This window comes from Cydia pomonella, chromosome 8 (assembly GCF_033807575.1).
Source record: "Cydia pomonella isolate Wapato2018A chromosome 8, ilCydPomo1, whole genome shotgun sequence".
Taxonomy (NCBI): domain Eukaryota; kingdom Metazoa; phylum Arthropoda; class Insecta; order Lepidoptera; family Tortricidae; genus Cydia; species Cydia pomonella.
Genome location: NC_084710.1, coordinates 15,071,660 through 15,092,095, shown reverse-complemented (window position 1 = coordinate 15,092,095; position 20,436 = coordinate 15,071,660). Strand labels below are relative to the sequence as shown.

At 35.5% G+C, this 20,436-nt stretch overlaps 1 protein-coding gene across 11 annotated transcripts in view; it reads right to left on the bottom strand.

Moving 5' to 3' along the window:
- Positions 1–20,436, bottom strand: part of LOC133520663 (poly(rC)-binding protein 3) — a 243,776-nt gene that overhangs the window by 91,005 nt on the left and 132,335 nt on the right. The window lies entirely within an intron of this gene.

The window sequence follows — 20,436 nt, the reverse complement described above, 5'->3', positions numbered from 1 at the left end:
CATTTTGTATATTCAAAAATATTATTTTAAGAAGTTAAATTCATCATGAAGTAATATGTATTCACTACGCTTAAAAACATACGGTTTTTCCTGACAGATTTTTGCTACATATGTATGAAGATTACATTTTTTTTATACCACGACGGTGGCAAACAAGCATACGGCCCGCCTGATGGTAAGCAGTCACCGCAGCCTATGGACGCCTGCAACTCCAGAGGTGTTACATGCGCGTTGCCGACCCTTTAAACACCTGTACACTGCTTTTTTGAAGAACCCCATACTGTAGACCCTCGGGAAAACCTCGGAAGGGAGCTCATTCCACAGCCGGAGCGTCCGCGGGAGGAAAACCTGCTACGGCTTACGGCCTATACTGTGCTATGTCGCTACGAATCTGAGCAAATGTTCAATTTCAGAAAACACACAGTCTACACAAGTCTACAGGCCCTTAAAAAAAATGTATGTATTAAATTCAAACACAAAGGGCAAACGCCCTTTCTAAACCTTCAAAATATCCCAACTAGGTATATAATTAAAACATTGCACGTGGCATAAATTTCCTGCAAACAAATTTTAATGGAAAAGTAATTAAAATCCCGTCATTTAATTTAATCGAAGTTTGATGTAAGCGACACTGGCGGGGTGTGATATCGGGATATTGAAATTAAAACATATTCACACGGCGTATTAATTCGCGTGGCAGTTCCTCGGCTCCCCGCCGACAGGTATTCCTGATTGTAATTGAAGTTTTGATTACCACTATCACACCAGCCAAACGCTGGTAACAACACTACTACAGACATTAATTATTTAACATTATCAATCCTAAATTATACCTATCTAATAATTAGCTACACAAATAATGACTTTACGTTGCGAACAAAGCAAAAGCAAAACAAATCATCCTCTCCAATTTTTGCTAATAGAAGGTCTTCTTGTAAATTTGCAATGGCTTTTTAGTTTTCCGAAATCAATCGTGGCATTATGTTGTTTCGAGAAGAATCTCAAATTGGATCTTAAGGATAACAAGCTTACGACTCCAATTGTGTCGTTGATAAAAGTACGATGTGTCGTTTGGATTGTTGAAGAGTAAACAAATAATGGGAATAAGGGATTGATAGAAGTGAATGAGTTCACGTCCTAAGCAAACTTTTGCAGTGATACCCGAACTACGGCCATTGTGTCGAATTCAAAACTGCCGACCCACCCAACCATTGTTAAAATATTGATCTTCTATAGTTTCCCTCACGCGTTACACCTGAGCAGAATTTCAAACAAGAATTGTTTTTGAACCATTATTTTAACTGAACTTTTTTTTTAACTATTCTCATGAAGTGAAGTAGCTAGTTGAAAGGAAAGAATCATGAATTAAGGCAAAAGTGTAACAAGTAATAAAGATCAGAAAAGAAAATGGAACCGTCATAACAATACACAATAGTTGATAAACAAATAGGTGCTGTAATAACGTAAACCATTGTGACATACAAAGATGTAAAGCTGACATCAGATTAATTATATCCAGCCCGTGCTCGTGCCGGCACGACACAACTTTAATAAAAGTTAATCTGATTAACACCCAAGTTACTAAGCTCTTTTATTGTCGCTCCGAGTAATGTACACTGGGAAGAAAATATTTTAACACCACTGAAATGAACAGTTACGTACAAAGAGCGCGTTAAGGAGTTTTATTAGATGCTCCAGGATTGTTGTGGTGGTTAGATCTCATCAGCTGTAGGATTAAGATAATCAGACTCAGAAACTTAGGAAGATGAGATGAAATTTTGTAATAATATTCTATTATTAGAAAATACTATTTATAATACTTTATTATATGATAAAAGGTGTGCATGTGTAAAGTCCCCCACAAGCAATCGGCTAGCGTCAGGACTGAGGCGCAAACCCTCTTGTTCAATCAGAGGAGACCTGCGCCCAGCAATTGGACATGTATAGGCTGGTTATGATGTCGTAAAATGAAAAAAGAGTTGATATTTATGTGCAATGCGAAGTCGTATACTTCGTATTAAAATGTATGCCGTGGTAAGCGTTGCGAGCCGCATATGTAAGAATGATCGCAACATGCCTAATTTTCTAAAGTCGATTTATGGTAAGCAGCTGTCAATTTTATTTAAGTAATTTCCTCCCCTGGAGCGGATTCTTCTTGCACGAAATGGCAAGTAAACTTACTTAGACGGGCTCAAAATGCTCAAGTTTAACATAAACAGAAACTTGGGAGTAAATGGAGTGTGAAGTGAAGAGGGAAGGGATCTGTGGGTGGATGGTAAACTAAAATTGTTAAGATCGGTATCGAGATACGAATTAGGTATTTTGTTGTTTAGCAGAGGATTAAAACAACATTAGGGATTAAACTAGATTTTACAATGCGGCTTTATTTCGCCGGGTTGGTTATATAGTAAATAAAGCCCGACCTGGGACGGGGAATAAATAGGGGCTATTACGAATTAGAATAGCTCACCGGGGGTTCCAGTTTATCAATCGTATATGTTTAGGGAAACTTGAATTATCTGTAATAAAATATGATTTTTAGTTATTTGATTAGATATATCGTATGAAAGTATCTAACGGTAAACTATATATTTTCTCTTACGTTAGAGTTCTTGGACCATTATGAAGAGACAAAAAGATTTGCATTGAATTTTAAAATACAATAATTATGCACACCTCAATACAAAAAAAAAACATTACCTACAAAGAATACAGCAACTCAAGGAGAGATAAAACAACAGGCTATTACGCTTGAAAAAAAAACAATAGTTTAAACTCCCTATTCCAACTAAATTTTTTCTCAAAGTTATAATTATAAAATCACACGACTGTGTCAAAGCAATTGCTTCTCGTGGCTGCTCAAACTGCGACACTGCAGGAGTTACCCGACACCGCCGCGAACTTTCACTTGCGTGAAAATTTAAATCTATAAACTAGACAACGTTACGAAGTTAGCGCTTCTAGTTTATTTTTCCACTACAGGGTGCGCGTTTGCTGTAAATATGTGAAAAACTCGAGAATTGAGTTACAGCATTGTTAAAACAACTTAACCTTCAACAAAATAAAGTTCATTTTTTCAAATAAATGTTAAAAGAAGACGGGATGTTGTGAAAGTGAACAGTAGTTTCAGTAAAAACTCGTAATTAACGTGGCTTTCATGACGAGTCTAAGTGCAGTGCCCTCAATGGGATTGTTTCTGGCGGATGAAACTAGCCCGGTGTAAATATTTTTAACAGCTTAGTTGAATGGGGAGCGCGACCTCAAACATATTTTAGAGAGCAATATCCAGCGAGCAATTGGTGATCAGTAATTGCATGTTGGATACAATAATTTCGATAAAAAAGAACTTCAAAATGAATAAACAACAACAAACAAAATTTGATCCGTGTATGCACTATTCTATTTTAGAGTGACGTCAATGATTTGTTTCATTAGAGGTTGCGTCCAATTTCAGTCCAAGTTCATACTATGCAAGAGATTCTAGAGGCCGTATTCGAACAATGTTTATAAGATGTCACAGCAATACGATACTGATGACCAAAGTTAGGTCAAGGTACGTCAAGTTAGGTCTAGATACGTTATGTATCGTATATGTCAATGTCAAAAATGACGTTTTTGGTTGAAAAAATGTCACTTTTGACATTGAGACATCAGTATCGTATCGGTTTGACATCTTATAAGCATTGTTCAAATACGTTCGTAGGTTTGTTGAGTTGTTGACACCTTATTTGACGTGCAACAAACGGTTTAAAGTTTCTGGACTAGTTTGCCTAGTTAGTGATTTCGAACATATGGGAGACTATTACAAAACTTTGTTTGTTGTTACATTCTTCACATTATCCACCTTCGAGCATAAAAGTATTTTTTTTGGAAATCAACACTTAATGGACTAAGTTTAAGAAAAGGCTGCGTATGATCCTTAGAATGAAAACGAACTATAATTTACCACACATTGGGTCGCCTCTGATACTAGAGAACAATTACGAGGGTAATGTGGAATATAGAACTTATATAGGACTTATTTCATGAATTTTAGCGTAAAACGCCGCAGGTGCAGCTTAACGCTCTAATGAGGCCACGGATGCTCCCCGCACGTTATGAAGGGATTATTATCCCCCTTTATGCGCCATGAATAGTGTGGTTTATTAACTTTTACTAATGTTCACATAGTTTCCGTATTTGGGGTATCTACTACATGGGTACTTGCAAGATTTATTTTCCTCGTTTTTTTGATTATGACACAGATTACTTCGCTCACGAAGAAATCGGTCTTTTCAGTGTTTTTTAAAATCAAAATAGGTAGCGTATGCCTTGACACAAGGTTTAAAACATATTAATTTTTAAAATTTCATTTCATTACAATTCGTACTTTAGCCGTGAAAAGGTAACAATAGTTGATTGTTATTTATGGAATGGGGAGTTATGAATGGAAATCTATTTCAAACCAAATTTCAATTGCTAATCTTAAAAAAAAATCGAACTTGGAAAATAAAATGTTCTAGTGCAGAAACGTATCACTTGTAATCTGGCCTTCATAATTATAAAGGCATCTCTCCCATTTACGAAGATAATATTTAGCAAAATGTAGGCAAGAAGTTTCACTACATATTTACCTTACTTACTATGTATACATATTGATATATGAAAACATATAACGCTGCAATATTACGGATCTGTCAGTAGTTATTAAGCCGTTGTTGTTATCTGCTTTGTCGAATATTTGCTTACTGAGTAGAAATTGACCGCATACCGTTGCCTTGATGAACATTAATTGAGGTGCGTCCCTCTCTCAATGACCCTGACAATACATTTAACACACCATCTTCGCATGTGTATTTAATTTTAGTACTATTTATCATATCTTCAAAATATGTAAATCTGTTTGTGTAGACCGGTCTGTTAAAGCTTACACGGGCTACATGTTGGCATTAACGTGAGACATTTTATTCGGTTCTTGTCTGTTTGTCTGATTTAATTTCATGTCTGTTAATTATTTATATAATATATCGATAATTAAACGACATGTCAAAATTGACGTTTATTTCGATTCCGCTATGATCCCAATAAGATCTATCTAACGTCATAGTGACATTGGTTGCCCGAATCGAGCTGCTTCTGTCAATTATACGATATACAAACGATATCTAAATGAGAAATTCTCTAAACCAGAACTTATCGTTGTCGTATCTCATTCTTCGAATCGGTCCGGCAATCGCTCAGAAACTAACATTTACTGTCAACGTTTTTTTTTCCGCTTTGTAGAGGAAAGTCCCGGGACTCAACAGTGACGTTTCTTCAAACAAAAACGTCACTTTTGACATTGACATATACGATACATAACGTATCTAGACCTAACTTGACGTACCTTGACCTAACTTGACGTATCTTAATCGTATTGGGCCGTTACTCATTCACCATTAAGTTATGCTCGTAGCGCTACGCCGAATCTGGTACCTATATGTAGCGAGAATTGATGTCGTTGTTTTAGGCGACGACAAAGATGTATCATATTTTCTGTTTAATATAGGCTCTATAAAAAAAAAGCTATTTTATAATTCAATAAAGTCTCAACCTATTTAAAATAAATATTAAGCCGCTGCGTAAAAATGTTATACATTTTTGTTGCGATCCCCAAAATAAACCAAAACAAAGACTTAAATGGCCACAGACATACTCGTAAGTAAAATTTCCATACAGAACCTCATTTAAGCGTTCACAGGTGTACATTAAGCCAGTCGGATAGAGGACTGTGGCTTCACCGAAATTGAATTTAAAAAATATTACCGCCCGCGAACTGTTGGCCTCTCTCCAAAAGACAATACGTAGCGCCCGTCTTGTATATTATATATTCATTTAAAAGAAATATGTACTTACTCTTGTGTAAGCACGGCTGTGAGCACTGCTCGCGCTTGTTAGCAACTGAACGCTCGGAGCTTCTGAATAATGACCTACAGTTTTATAATACCCATAATATAATGCATTCCCTGTACCTTGCCGAGTCACCGTCCATTTTAGATCGTCTGATAAATTCGAGTTTCTAACGTTTGAGCTCAAAGTGTATTGAAAATTTAAAGGGACTTAAAATAGGAACTACGACGTTTATGTTGGTACAGCCACGGACCAAAACTTATACTTTTTCTTCGTTACATCATTAGCGGAACACTTCACTTTAATGTATCTTTATAAGTATATACTTGTACGACTACCACGAGCTTGTCACTGACCTGACACTGACATATTCGCTAACGTCTGCGTAACTTATTTTATATACATCTCGCTCGCACTAATAAGTATTCAGTTATATATATTATATGAATCATGTCAGTGACAAGCTCGTGATAAGGCTACTAGGCAATATGAATAAATAGAAGTACAATATGCATCTCCATTACTACAACCTACTAGATTCATTGTGATGAAAATTTTAGAAGCTCGTTCACATCAAATACAGGTTAATAAATATTGGCGTTGTTTATGTGAAGATATAATAGTGCAAGTAACGCTTACAAGAATTAAGAAGTATAATGAATACTTAAACTATTCAATACAAACACTCAAAGTTAAACAATGAAACTTGTAATGTTTTCGTTACCGGAGTCAGAGTCGGGAGCACTTACACGCGAATGTTTTGGAAGTGAACAAAACAGCGCTTCCGGTACGTGGAAGTTTTTGCATTAGCCCCTGGCCAGTCTGTTTGTTTCGTACCTTCGAACCTGCTCTGCAACGCGCAAGTTTGGGGTCTCATTTAAAAACTCTCGCCCGACAGAAATTTTAATCATAAAGAGACAATGGAGATGGTATTCACTAAACTTTCGGCCAGACTGATTTATGAAACTTTTTCACCGGAGCAGTGTTTAACTGACTGTGGTTAATATGATAAATATGTTTGGGGCTGTTTAGAACGAACGAGTTTTGTGGCTGCGTGCGCAATGTTTTAACTCGACAGATAAATCTTATTACGGTAAACGGGAGGTCTGGAACAATGCCGTCAAATAACACCCCGAAAAGTTTAATAGACCCAAAACTCCTTGCTCATCCAACATCGGTGGGGTGTAAGCCAAACGAAAATTCCGTAGATAATTTTCTACCTTTACCCATTTGCTTAACTTACCTTACTAGCGCGATAAACTACGCTGTAAACCCACATCCTATGCAAACTACGTAATCGTGAAATCCGATAATATAAGTGGGTCGCAGAATAAGTTTATAATAAATTTTAAGTGACTGAAGACAGACGCCCACAAAGTTGCAGATAAAAATTGGGGACTGGAAAGTGTCCAACGGGCGCCGCAATGGGCGAGCGATATATTTCACATTCAATTTTAAGGAAAGAGCGGCGTAGGCTACTTTGTGTAATGCCCAGTCGTTGCTTATTTACGTGGGCTAAATTATAAACGTTTCAAGCTAGGACACCTTCGTCACTGTCACATTTAATGTCTTTAATTTTGATGTTTAATATTTTTGTGCTATGCTTGGATGTACCTAGTTCAAGTCTTCTTCTTCCTCGCGTTGTCCCGGCATTTTGCCATGGCTCATGGGAACCTGGGGTCCGCTTAACAACTAATCCCAAGATTTGGCGTAGGTACCAGTTTTTATGAAAGCGACTGCCATCTGACCTTCCAACCCAGAGGGAACTAGGCCTTGTTGGGATTAATCCGGTTTCCTCACGATGTTTTCCTTCACTGAAAAGCGACTGGTAAATATTCGTACATAAGTTTCAAAAACTCATAGGTACGAGCCGGGCTTTGAACCCGCGACCTCCGGATTGCAAGTCGTATGCTCTTACCGCTAGGCCACCAGCGCTTATTACCTAGTTCAAGTAATCATAATAAATTATATGAAGAATATTTTGTTCTTGTCATATTTAAATATTAGAGAAAATGCAACCCATTATCAATTTAGGCAACGCAATGCATACAGTTTTAACCAGTAGGAATCTAACATAAGTAGGTACGTAACAATTATTAATAATAATACTTATTCCTTATACGTCATGCAAAAAAAAAAACCTGGAGTGCTCATTTAAAATTTCATAATTATTTTAGAGTTCAATTATATCAAATTTTCCATTTCCAAGGGGAGCATTATAAGATTTCTCGGTCGGTTTAGACGATAATGAGTTTCCGGGATAACAGTTTACCGCGGCGAGCTTCAGTAGCCGCTTCATTTTGGTAAAGCACCTATAAATGGAATCTTGATTGAATAATAACCGTTTTTAATCCTCAAGTATTACGTTAACTGGGGGATTACAAAGTTTGAATGAAATTTCTTGACCTGCCCTACAATAACATGTTTATACAAAAATTATCTTTATTTTTACAATAATACGGGATGGTCTCTCCCAGTAAGCAATATATTTACCTGTGTTGGGAGTAAGTTTATTTAGTGAAGCAGCATCCATAGACCAGACAGACAAATAGTTCTATGTATGTAAGTGAGTTTTGCCTACAAGGCTAATAAATAATTATGAATTACATTTAAAACGACAATCGAAATAATTGAAACGAAATTTAGTCGCGTAGATAAGTAAGCTCAAAAACCGGCCAAGTGCGAGTCGGAGTCGCACAGGAGTATAGGTAAAAAACTTAAGTAAGTCACCTGTTGTATGTAGTTGTGACGTGTTCGAATAGACAATACATGTTTAAAAGACACACACAAACAAAACAAATGTCCACTATACCATTGTCCATAAAAACGGTCACCCATCCAAGTACTGACCCCGCCCGACGTTGCTTAACTTCGGTGATTGGATGAGAACCTCGAGATTGGAAAGAAATATTTATTTTATTCTGTTTTTAGTATTTGTTGTTATAGCGGCAACAGAAATACATAATCTGTAGACATTTCAACTGGCTAACTATCACGGTTCATGAGATACAGCCTGGTGACAGACGGACGGACGGACGGACAGCGGAGTCTCAGTAATAGGGTCACGTTTGAACCTTTGGGTACTGAACCCTAAAAACGACGTTTGAAAAGTGACATAGATGTAAAAATCGTCAAAATTGAAATCAGTGGCTAATTAAATACATAAAATTATTTATTTTAGTATGTTTTATAAACGAATGGTTTCTAATGTTACAGAATTTAATATTAACATTGTATCCAAGTTAATCCTTTATATTATTTCGTAGAATGATTGTACTTGATACTTGATTATATTTAAAACTTTTAACGATAACACATAACATATCCCCTGCAACCCGGAGAGGTGTCATATATATTAATGTTGTGATCCGCTGACACACATTTTAAATGAAATGGGAAGGCACAAATCACTTAACATCCTCCGATTTATCTCGCGTTCAACTTAATGTGGATAATTAGTTACCGACACAGTTTTAATAACGCACAATTTCTGGCAAATTAACGACTTATGGCCAAAGCTATTAAAGTAGACATTGGACGACGTCATTAGTAATATATGTTACAGTGGTTCCTAATTTTAAGAGAACACGTCGTCAGGTGTTAACCAAAACTCACAAATTAAATATTAACAGAAGTTCAGAGCCATATGTAATATTGATTACATATACAAGGTTGATTTTTTAAATGAGCCTTATTTAGTGTCCCACTGCACGCTACTCGGACAAGGCCTCCCTCCCTATTTATATATATACACATATGTGTTATACACAAGCGTAGATACCAGCTGTGCTACGACGTAGCGTGTAGTCATCTGGAGCCGCATTTCGAATATTATAACTTTATATCAGTTTGACATCATAGCGCGTCTCTCTCACACTAATGCAAAAGTACGAGCGAGACACACTGCGAGTAATGACACATTGGAATCGAGTTAAGATAAATTTGTAAAAATTCAAACTTTATACCCGTTCTATTCTTCATTCCTGACTTGAGGAAAAACAGTTAATAAAGCGAGGTATTTTGTGATGTTAATATCTCTAAATGGCTCTCCAACTCCCTATTTAAATGTTAGCAAATCAAAATACTGAGCATCCTACAAAATTTTCCCGTTATTGTCTTGTTAAATTGGAGTAGGTAAGTCTTCATATGCCACTGAGCTAAGAATGAGGACATAAGTACCTTTTATTATTGCAGTTTATTTGTACATGTACCTATATACTACTTTTTTCTATTATCCATAAAATTTTTGATTACTTTGCTTTCATAACCTGCTTGTTTACGTAACCTGTTTGCTCATATTTACCTACGTAAAGATTTTTCAGCAAACTTTTCTTATTAATTTAATTGGGGCCGAGAGCCGCACGGAGGGTAATTTATCATAAAATGAGATTATGCTAACTTATTTTTTGGATAATTGTCTGAAGCCGAAAAGTTAAATGCTCACATTATTTATTTTTAGTACCCTCAATGACCGCAAAGTTGTTTTTTGTGGGGTGACATAAGTATGTATAATAATATGAAAAAAAGGTTACCGAAAAAAACTGTAATTATAAAAAGGTTTCATTTTTTTTTCCTTCATTTTGATTACGTAAAGCTTATTTGTACGTCCATTTGATGACTGTGGCAAATGTAACGACACGTTATTTATTAAAAGCCATTTACCTATACAGGCTACAAGGGATGGCAAATTATGGACGTAGGTATATGCATACTTTCACACGATTTTTTTTATATACTACGTCGGTGGCAAACAAGCATACGGCCCGCTTGATGGTAAGCAGTCTCCGTAGCCTATGTACGCATGCAACTCCAGAGGAGTTACATGTGTACATAGACATGGACGATAAACATAATCCGCCCAAAAGAGTGAAGAAAAATTTTCAGCTTAGTAAAAAAGGCAGTTTAGCAACAGTACAAAAACAATGAATGTCACAAGCGCCCACATCGCACCAGGGAGTGAATTTCGTCATGGACTTTCCAAGCCACTCACCTCTTGGTGATATTTTTTAAATTCAATTTCCAAGCGACCCGCTCCAGTACTTTGTCTAATGTACTCGCGGTGTACGTATTTACTTAGGTTTCCTTGCTCGAGTAATGGTTATAATATTTTTATGACTATATTCAGGGGTGCCTGTGGCCTGCCTAATAATAAGTAAGGCTAAGATGACTTTTTCACTAAAGTTACTTTATCACTAGGAAATATTCCTAAATTATATATAGGTTTGCAATCTACTTGATAGCTTTTTCATTTGCAGATTACAATATATAAATAAAATTGGCTACGGTAACTCAGTTGCTTAAAATATTCTGTATTTTTACTAGTTTACTGAATTATGTATGTGTAGTAAAATTTATTATGTAGTTTTGGGAATAATTACTTCTGGAAATGTGTTGTTCATTTGTAAATATTACGAATGAACAAATTACTAAAATATAGTTATTGGAAAACCCAAAATTTTAATATAAGTCAGAGAACGGCTTAAGGCGCTCTTATAGTAGGATTTTAGGTTTTTGAGGGGGTGAAGCAGACGAAGTGGCAGAGCAGGCAGGCGGGCGCCCCGCGCGCGCGGCCGCAGCACGCCTACGTCCTTATTCTGACGCCATCCGTATTCTGGTTTGTTAGTTCTCGGATCTTTTCCGGAAATTTATATTGATTATGATTTTTACTCAATTAAATTAAAAATTAGATAATTATATACAATACTAAAGTATACCGCGGCAAACTGATAACCTAGTAAAATGATACCAAATAATTTTCTGACGATAAAATATTACTTACTAATTCAGACAAAAGTTACAACCATCTGTTTTAAATCATATATATAGATACCTATTCAAAACTTAGTTGACCTTCAAAATTCAATAGAAGTCAATTTCGGGCAAGTATTGAAAAAAGGAAGAATACTAGCAAAGCTAAGTAATTTGTGGGAGTGAACGTGGAAAGGTAGATTTTTTTGCAGGTATTAAGATAACACAAAACAAAAGCATAAGGTATGCATAACCATTATGTAGCTCCAAAAAGTAGATAAAACTTGCTATCTTCACAAAAAAGAACCATGACTCTAAGTGTAACGACTATTTCTTTATTATTTTTTGAATTGATGACGATTATAAACTTTCAATGCAAAAGTCGAGAAAATTGCTATTATTATATATTATTTAAAGTTTAAAAAAACACACTTCTACTTCGAAGTTATATAGTAATGGGTATAATTGACTGACTTTAATTAATGTCTAATACAGAAGCAGTCTGTTGTCTGTCTACTCTGTCTCTAATCAAATATTACAAGTATATTTGACCCACTGAGGTTTCAGATGAAGTTGAAAATCTGCAAACATAAGTAAATAGGGTGACAATGAAATATTATGGTACCATCGAACTGATCTGATGATTGAGAGACGAGGTGGCCATAGAAACTCTGTGTAAAAACATCGCAACCTAATTGCGTTTGAGGTTGTTAGAATTGTCTCGATGAGTATTATTTTCCTGTGGAACGAAGTACAATTAAGACCTGTTCCGTAATGTTTTTTTACAAGAACACATCAATATACAAAACTTTCCGATGAACAAAATTATTTTATCTATAACTATGTTATTTATCCCTTCAAATGGCGGCCCACCACTCACGGGTCGATGCGAAAGCCAGTAAGCTGTCGGCCACCTGTCACTGTTGCTAGGTTTGATTAGTTAGGTGCGTGTGGCGAAATGCATAAACATTACAATAATTTAATTGTTCTACTCGAACACCGTATTTAATGCTTATTCTAACGATATATGCTTCAATATATACTGTTATACATAGATAAGCTTAAATAGTTGAATTTGTAATATTCTCTAAATCCGCGCTGAAAACCCAACGGGGCCCCGCCACTTTTCTACTTTTCACGTTATTCGCTGCCGCCACTTGAAGGGATATATTATAGGCCTTGACTAGTGATTCATTTCAAATTTAATACATACATATTACACATACGCACCCTAATACAAAAATGAAGAAAATATCTTTTGTCAAATTTTCAATCGATTTTCCACGAATATTTTGTATTGGCAGGAAAAATAGTAAAAGTATATCACATAGACATAACAAGGTCCAAGGTTTCAAAGAAGAAGGTAAAATCATTGCTGAGACCTGAAATTGGCGGCAGAATGTCATCGAAATTTATATTAGAAAAAAGAAATAAAATGTCACCATTTTTCATAAAAATTAGAGCATGGTATAAAAGTACTTATTCATCTAATTTTACCAAACTTGTACAAAGGGTTTTATGTTTAGCACTAACAAAAATGGAATTTAGTGACATTCTTGAATTTACAGAATAATTAACCAGTATGGTACCTGTCACTAAGCACTCCCGCATATTTGAATCCAGTATATCTCCTGCATCCTGTATGTGTTAAAATTGAAGCTGTTCCAATATAATGACTGATATAAATTAGACAAGCCAATTAATTTATTTGTTCACGTTTAAAAATAGGTATTCAATTTGCTTATTACTGCAATAGCCATTTAAAATATTTTATCATTTCTCATGCTCCGAAAGTGGGTCTTTGTTGTTTTCAAAAGAGTGCAGAAAAGTTACTGCTGTAGAGAGAGTCTAGAGCACTGTACGTTCTTAGTACGTTTATTTCTTTTTTTAGGATAAGCATTTCAAATTTTGGTTTTAAATGGATTTTATGTACCATTTCCATTCTGATAATTAACTGTCCATTCCATAAATAATTATGTTTTACCTAAATTTATAATTAAAAGTACCCCTCACGAAATACTACTAAAGTTTATATTTAGCCGTGTTTTAATTACTTTCACTTTCCTCGTATTAAAAATGAAAAGTAGAGTGTATAACTCAGGTGCAAGGCACCATTTCACCCTTTGGTTAATCATGGCTGACTATGAATGCCGGACGATGCGTGTGTAAAACTTATCAAAAAAGATAATATGACGGACGGATGACTGAAATGTCACCGTATTTAGGAATCAAGTAGCTTAAACTTTAGTTTTTCTTCGTAAGTGTGATGAAAACATTGTGTGTATAACATATTTGTGTATTTATAGTGTGATTATCCATTTTATGTAACGTCCGCTAATCTAGCACAGGTCCGACGCTGACAGTGGTCACGGGCGTACTGGCGTACTGACGGTGACGGTATTGCCGCGCAGGGTAACGTTTAGTAGACAAAACGTTGAATTCATAATTATGAATGAAAAATTTAACGCACCGATAAAATGACAAGCAAATTCATAGTTACTTAAAAGCTATCGAATGAAGTAAATTTCATATTGATGTTCGTCATAGTACTTCTAAAATATCGGAAAAGACACAATTTTAAGCATATTTTCAAAGGAATAATCTATGGAGAAAAATATGAGCCCTCGTGTTTCTGACAAGCATACGGCTAGTTCAAGGATTGAAGTTATACATACTAGAAAATAATCGATGAAATCTTTGTACAAGCTTGTAAATATCGATTTAAAAATAGCGCATTTTACTATACACCGCGCCTTAAATATGCCGTCTATTGAATTTTACACACTAAAAACAATGGCATCTATGACAAATAGAGCAAACTATAGCGTGTTAAGTTGTTGTGACATCTGAGTAGATTTCGTAAACAGTGCCAACAAGGCGTCACACAGTGCGCTATTAAGAGTAATAAGAGAAAATAACATTGACATCGAAAAATAACGACGAGAACGACCGGGAGAAGGTGACGTTGGTGGTGTTTCCTGGAAAGAACCCACTGGTTTGCTCAAAATGAGAAATATAAAATGTGCTGTCTGTCATTTGTAATCAGTCTTGTCCAGTAAAGACTAAGTTGAATATCGTATTTCATTTTAAGCCCTCATCTACCACTGTTTAAGGATCTAATGCGCTTCCGTTAATATGATACCCCCACGATTCCCGACATATAAAGTTTATATACTGAATTCAATCAGTACTGATTATGTATTAACCAAACGACTATTTCAAATATGTGTTAATCCAGATGTACAGAGACTTGCTTCCCGGTGCTGAATAAAGTAATTTATCACAGTAGTTATGGAATTGTGATAATTATTCAAATCATGTTTGAAGCTGAACTGAGCACCGATTTCATTACACTTGGATAATTGCCGGTGGGATCATGAGATTCAATGTTATAGACTGGCTTCAGAGTTCAATTATTAATCTGTTTAATAAACATGTGTTGCCTAATGTATTGTTTCATTTGAACTACCTATATACATAGGTAAATTGTAATAATTTATATACGACAAATTCGAAACCCCATAATTAATAATTATTTATTATTACCACCACCATCACCAGATTAAAACACATGTGATCACTTATGACTAGTTATAATGTATGATATTGTTAATTACATTTAAATTATTTTACAATAGCCCAAAAATCTAAGTTTAAAAAGAAAAAAAATATTATATCTAAGTAATCACTAATTCCATACATGATAGATTTTAATATAAATGAGGCTGTTAACATAAAACGATGTATAAAGAGGATTACATACATAAAATTACATAGTAACTGACTAGTTAAATTAAAAGTTTCATTTCTCCACTACCTAAAGGTTGTCTGGAAGAGATCGCTCTGTAGCGATAAGGCCTCCTGGTGTTACCTCTATCTTCATGTATTAGTAGTACCTATTATATACACATATAATCATGGAAACACTTCCATGTACATTTATTCTGAGGTTGTGCAATAAAGAGGATTTGTATTGTATTGTAATTACCTAACTAGGTGATCCAGGTAATGCATGCCACTTATATATAGTACAGCCGCAAAACACAAAATTGCACGTTTTGTATCCTTATAAAAAATAATACACCATCCTAAATATCAGTAAGCATATGTAACGAGTCGATAAAATGCAAACTCCCCCTCAAGTCCCTTGACGCAAGCGAGACATATTAAAAGCACATTGACATAAAAACAGTCTCCCCTGTAACCAAAAGCCCATCTAGTGAAATTGCCATCCGCGCTCATTACCGACTGAGCCAACCGCGGGATCCGATATCCCGGCACGTGACTAAAGGAAATTGAAATCTCTATCGGTTAATCGAAATATTCAATTGAATTTTTAGAAATAGAATTTTAATTTCTAAAACATAGTGCATGTTTTGTCGTAAACGAATGCCGCAGCGGATATCCTTTGTCCGGTTTGTTTTTTATGTTTTACTCAAGTGATATCCACTAGAAAATGAACGGCTAAGTTTTCCGATAAATACTCTAGCATTCAATTGGTCGTGAGCGATACTCTTTTTAATGGAGACTCGCTCTTGGGTGCTAAAAAAGGATTTTCAACCGTTATAAGACTGCACGAAAATGTAGAATACCTTTTACTTTTGTTGTCGTTGATTTATCATCGAGATAAAATAAAGTGTAGCAAACTGTGTTCACCTCCCTCTGCTCTGTTGTCCGCTGTTTAATCTGTGAAGGATTTATGAAGTCTCAGTTATCAGGCAATGGAAATGTACTCCGCTCGAAGGTCAACGGTCACCTGGAGGAAAGTGAAAACATAGAAAATAAAGGGACCTACAGATCTATGATAAGATAAGGGATGAAGGGCGCAGTCGCATTCTACCCTGATGGGACCCCTTATTATGAACCAGCACGACTTGGCTCTTGAACACGTTTGCTTGCCACAGTTAAGATTGTTTCGCTCGTCGTTCAATTCCCCTTTTCCGTTACACGAATTTATGAATTTTCCGCGAATCCTGTGAAAAATTGGTTTCAAAGAACGCTGGGTTTATTAATCTGTCTCCGTAATGTAACGGATGTTGTCGTTTCCGCCGCCTTTTACTGTTTTTTCTTTAATAAGAATCTGTTATCTTTGAATCCGATCAGGGGGCTGTTGTGGTAGAGAATACAATATTGTTTATTGTTAAAACATTATACAAAAATAAACTTAAACAAAACAATATGATTCGTAGCCAAAAGCAGCTCTTTCGGTAAATGAGTAGGCAAATTTTAGTGTATTTGAGAAAAAGTAAAAGTTTCAATAAATTTGATTTGTCAAAGGAAGATTGAGTACTTAATCGAGAAATGAATACACACTCGATGAATGGCCCGATTCGAACTTTAAGATACGTCAAAAATTTCCTAAAGATACGATATGGATTGGATGTGTCATTGAAAAAAGTGACGTTTTTGTTTTGACAAGCAAATGTTTGACGTATATTAAGTTCGAATCGTGCCGTATACAAGGTGTTTTTTAGCCACCTGCAATAATTTACGGGCTGAATATATAGGTCATATTGAGCAACTTTTACTATGGGATCAATCCTTAATCTCGAAAAAAAAAATCTCCCATAGAAAATGTCAAGGTCAGACATCCAAAATGTATGAAACAGCCATGTTTTCTTGTGATTTCGAGGTTAGTCACATAGTAAAAGTTACTCAGTATTCCCCATATATTCACGCCGTAAATTATTGCAGGTGACTAAAAAATCACCATGTATACTTACACCAGTGCAAGCAATAATTATTATAAAAATTTAATAAAAATAAAGCGGTAGTATTTTTCTAAACAGATACTTTTGCGATCAATTAATTTAAATACACGACTATGGGCTCCAAAATTTGAACCAATTACTATTTCAAGTTAAGGTGTATAAACTGAGGCGATTATATACTTCTAACGACTATTAGCAGCGTCAAGCCGGCTTGCATGACAGAAAGGTGTAAATGGAGGCAAATTTGTCAATTTATATGCGAGACAGGCCGCCTTTGAGATGGCATTATTGCTTTGAACCTAGGCTCGCGTTGGTTTAAAAATGTTATTTAGGTTATCTACGAGTTTAAGTTTACCTAGTTTACGAGTTTTAACTAGTTAAAAGGATTTTCCTGGCTTATTTAATAAAAAAATTTAAAGACGACTTTTTATTTAGTTTCCATACATATATCAAGATCCCTATATAACTTAGTCTAATTTTTTTTTACTTAATGCACTTAAGAAGCGTAAGATTGTAGTCGAAATACCCAAGAATATCGCGGTCGTTCGTATCAATTAACTATGTGATTTTTATGGTTATAATAAAGCCTTATTACGCGGCAAGCGGCGGGGCTCGTTAAAAATCTCTTTTCACGTTGCTTGACTTTAATTATCCGTTTTCTTTGTTCCCGAGCGTTGGGTCTCGGAACACCTGGCAAATAGTTCGTTGTATTTTACTAACCAACTTATAAAAATAAACGTTTCGGCGTTTTACCGACAAAAATGACTTTTCTATTACCTTTGTTTTAATTGTTTTGCCTGCTATGATAATGAAGTACGAGTAAGTTTCTTTAGCTGAAGGCTTAACACCGTTCACCGGAAATTACGTTCGCTAACATTATGTGGTATGGAAAGTTGAATAGTGTCATGCCAAATATTTAACGGTAATCTTAATTTAATTTAATTTAATTTAATTTTTAATTCATAAACATAAACAAACTTGTACAAAAGAATTCTTAAAAAACTAATTTCATAAGCAAAACTTGTACAAAAGGATTCTTAAAAGTAAACCAGAAGGTCTGTTTCCTAAGTAGGCGAACCTGTGATTTAGGATCTATCTCTATCCATCGATTGTGGCTAGTGTAGTCGCTCCTGTTTAACCAAGATAACATTATATAACTAGTATGAAAGTGGCTTTCAATGGTTCGTGTAATATGTCAGTTCCTTTTTCTTGAACTTAGTTCGACACGCTGCCTTGTCTAGACAGTCGCTAACATCAAATATGTTGTACATGTACTAAGTTCATCAAATATGTTGTTGTTTACATCCATGGAATTATTACATGCTTTCTCTACAAGTAGGTATATCTCTAAAAGTAGGTATCCATAAATAGTTAATTATCTTATCTTATCTGATCCGTTTTCTGCCAGAGCAACCACTTTCTACTGCTGAGAGTGTCGCTGGTGCGCTCTCAGGTGACTGACGTAGCCAATCTTAGCAGCGAATGTGCGGCCACACTCGCTGCAGGTCAGCACCCCTCCGACGTAATTATATGTTATGGCCATAGGTGGTCTGGCCTTTAGCTCGTCACGCTTATCGTCAAGTTCTGTGCGTCGCCTGGCTTCGAATTCACGCACCTGCGTCTGCACAATATGCCTCCACTGTGGACGGTCACCAGCTAGACTCTCCCATGTCGTTGGCTCTATATGAGCTCTCTTCATATGCCGCTTCAACACATCTTTGAACCGCAGAAACTGGCCGCCTCGCTTTCGCTTACCATTATTACCATAGTTAATTATACTTAAATATCGGTCGGCCACAGAGGCTATAAAGTCAGATATGATAAACTCAGAGTAATTGTTACCTATTACGTTTGCCACAATAATATTGACATTATCACGGGTCGCGTAAATATTCATGAGAGTTTTTGGTGTAAAATAAACACTATTTATAGTGTTTATTCAATCACACAGCTAGCGTGATTGTTAAGCGATATCATTTAATTGTGTTCGTTGAATCAATATTGCACATTTTTCGTCGCATGAACAGCGCAAATTAAATAACAATTAACTCATTAAAATGCTTGATACAAGTTTAATAGGCTACTTATAAACAAATAAATAAAGAAGGTAGATTTCTGGTAAGGGTCGATCTTTGATTTTATTATAAAAGGTTTAGGTAGCTTAATTAAATAAGTAGGCAGGTTATAATATAGATGGGAAATAAATAACTAATGCTTAAATAGCTATATTGTTATGCTTACATTATTTGTTACCCCAAACTATATATTTAAGCACGCCAACATTGTTTAATTGGTATTAATGCTAACGGTACGCCTAAAAACGCTGCAAATTGTGACTGAAATGTAATGATGTTACATATTTTTAGAACCGGCTCAGAATGCCATTTCATTTAATACCACACACGATAGGTTTCAAAATTATTATTTTTTATTTTCATACAAAAAAAGAAGGGTTTAAATTCATTCAATGGACTAAAGCTCAATCGTACCGATTTGCATACCGTTAACACCATTTGCAGCATTTTACTGATTTCCGGGGTGTACCGCTAGGACTACATGTAAATAACCTTTATAGGATAACCCATCTCCTATTGTCGGTCCGTCTCCAATTATTGGCGCCCTAAAACTGACCGAGGGTTTTAAAGTCATGTGACTGAAACAAGAAACTATCACTTAAAGCTGACCACTACACGGCAAATCACTTAACTCCACTATAGACTTGTTACGTATTTTAGAGGACTTTAACTTTCCACAACACTACTTTTTTCTCTCGCTTCCAATCACTTTTTATTACAGTGTTTGAAGATAAAGCACTTAGTGTTTGCGGCTTTGTAAGGTCTTTGCAGTACTGACTTTCAGTGGAAGAGTTGTGGTTTTAACGAATAAAGGAGCAATCGTGCAGCTGGCTGTAGTTTAAATGATAAGATTCGACTGGTTAGCTTTAGAAATACCTAGTTTTAGACAAAAAAAAAAAAGTGTCGTCTCGTATGATGGAGATCAAAAATTATCGGGCGAAATTTGAATCTATGATTGACGAGTTGTTTAACTACGCTTTGTTACGAGTATTATATAGGTAAAATGTAGGTAGATATTTTGTTCTACCCTTTTT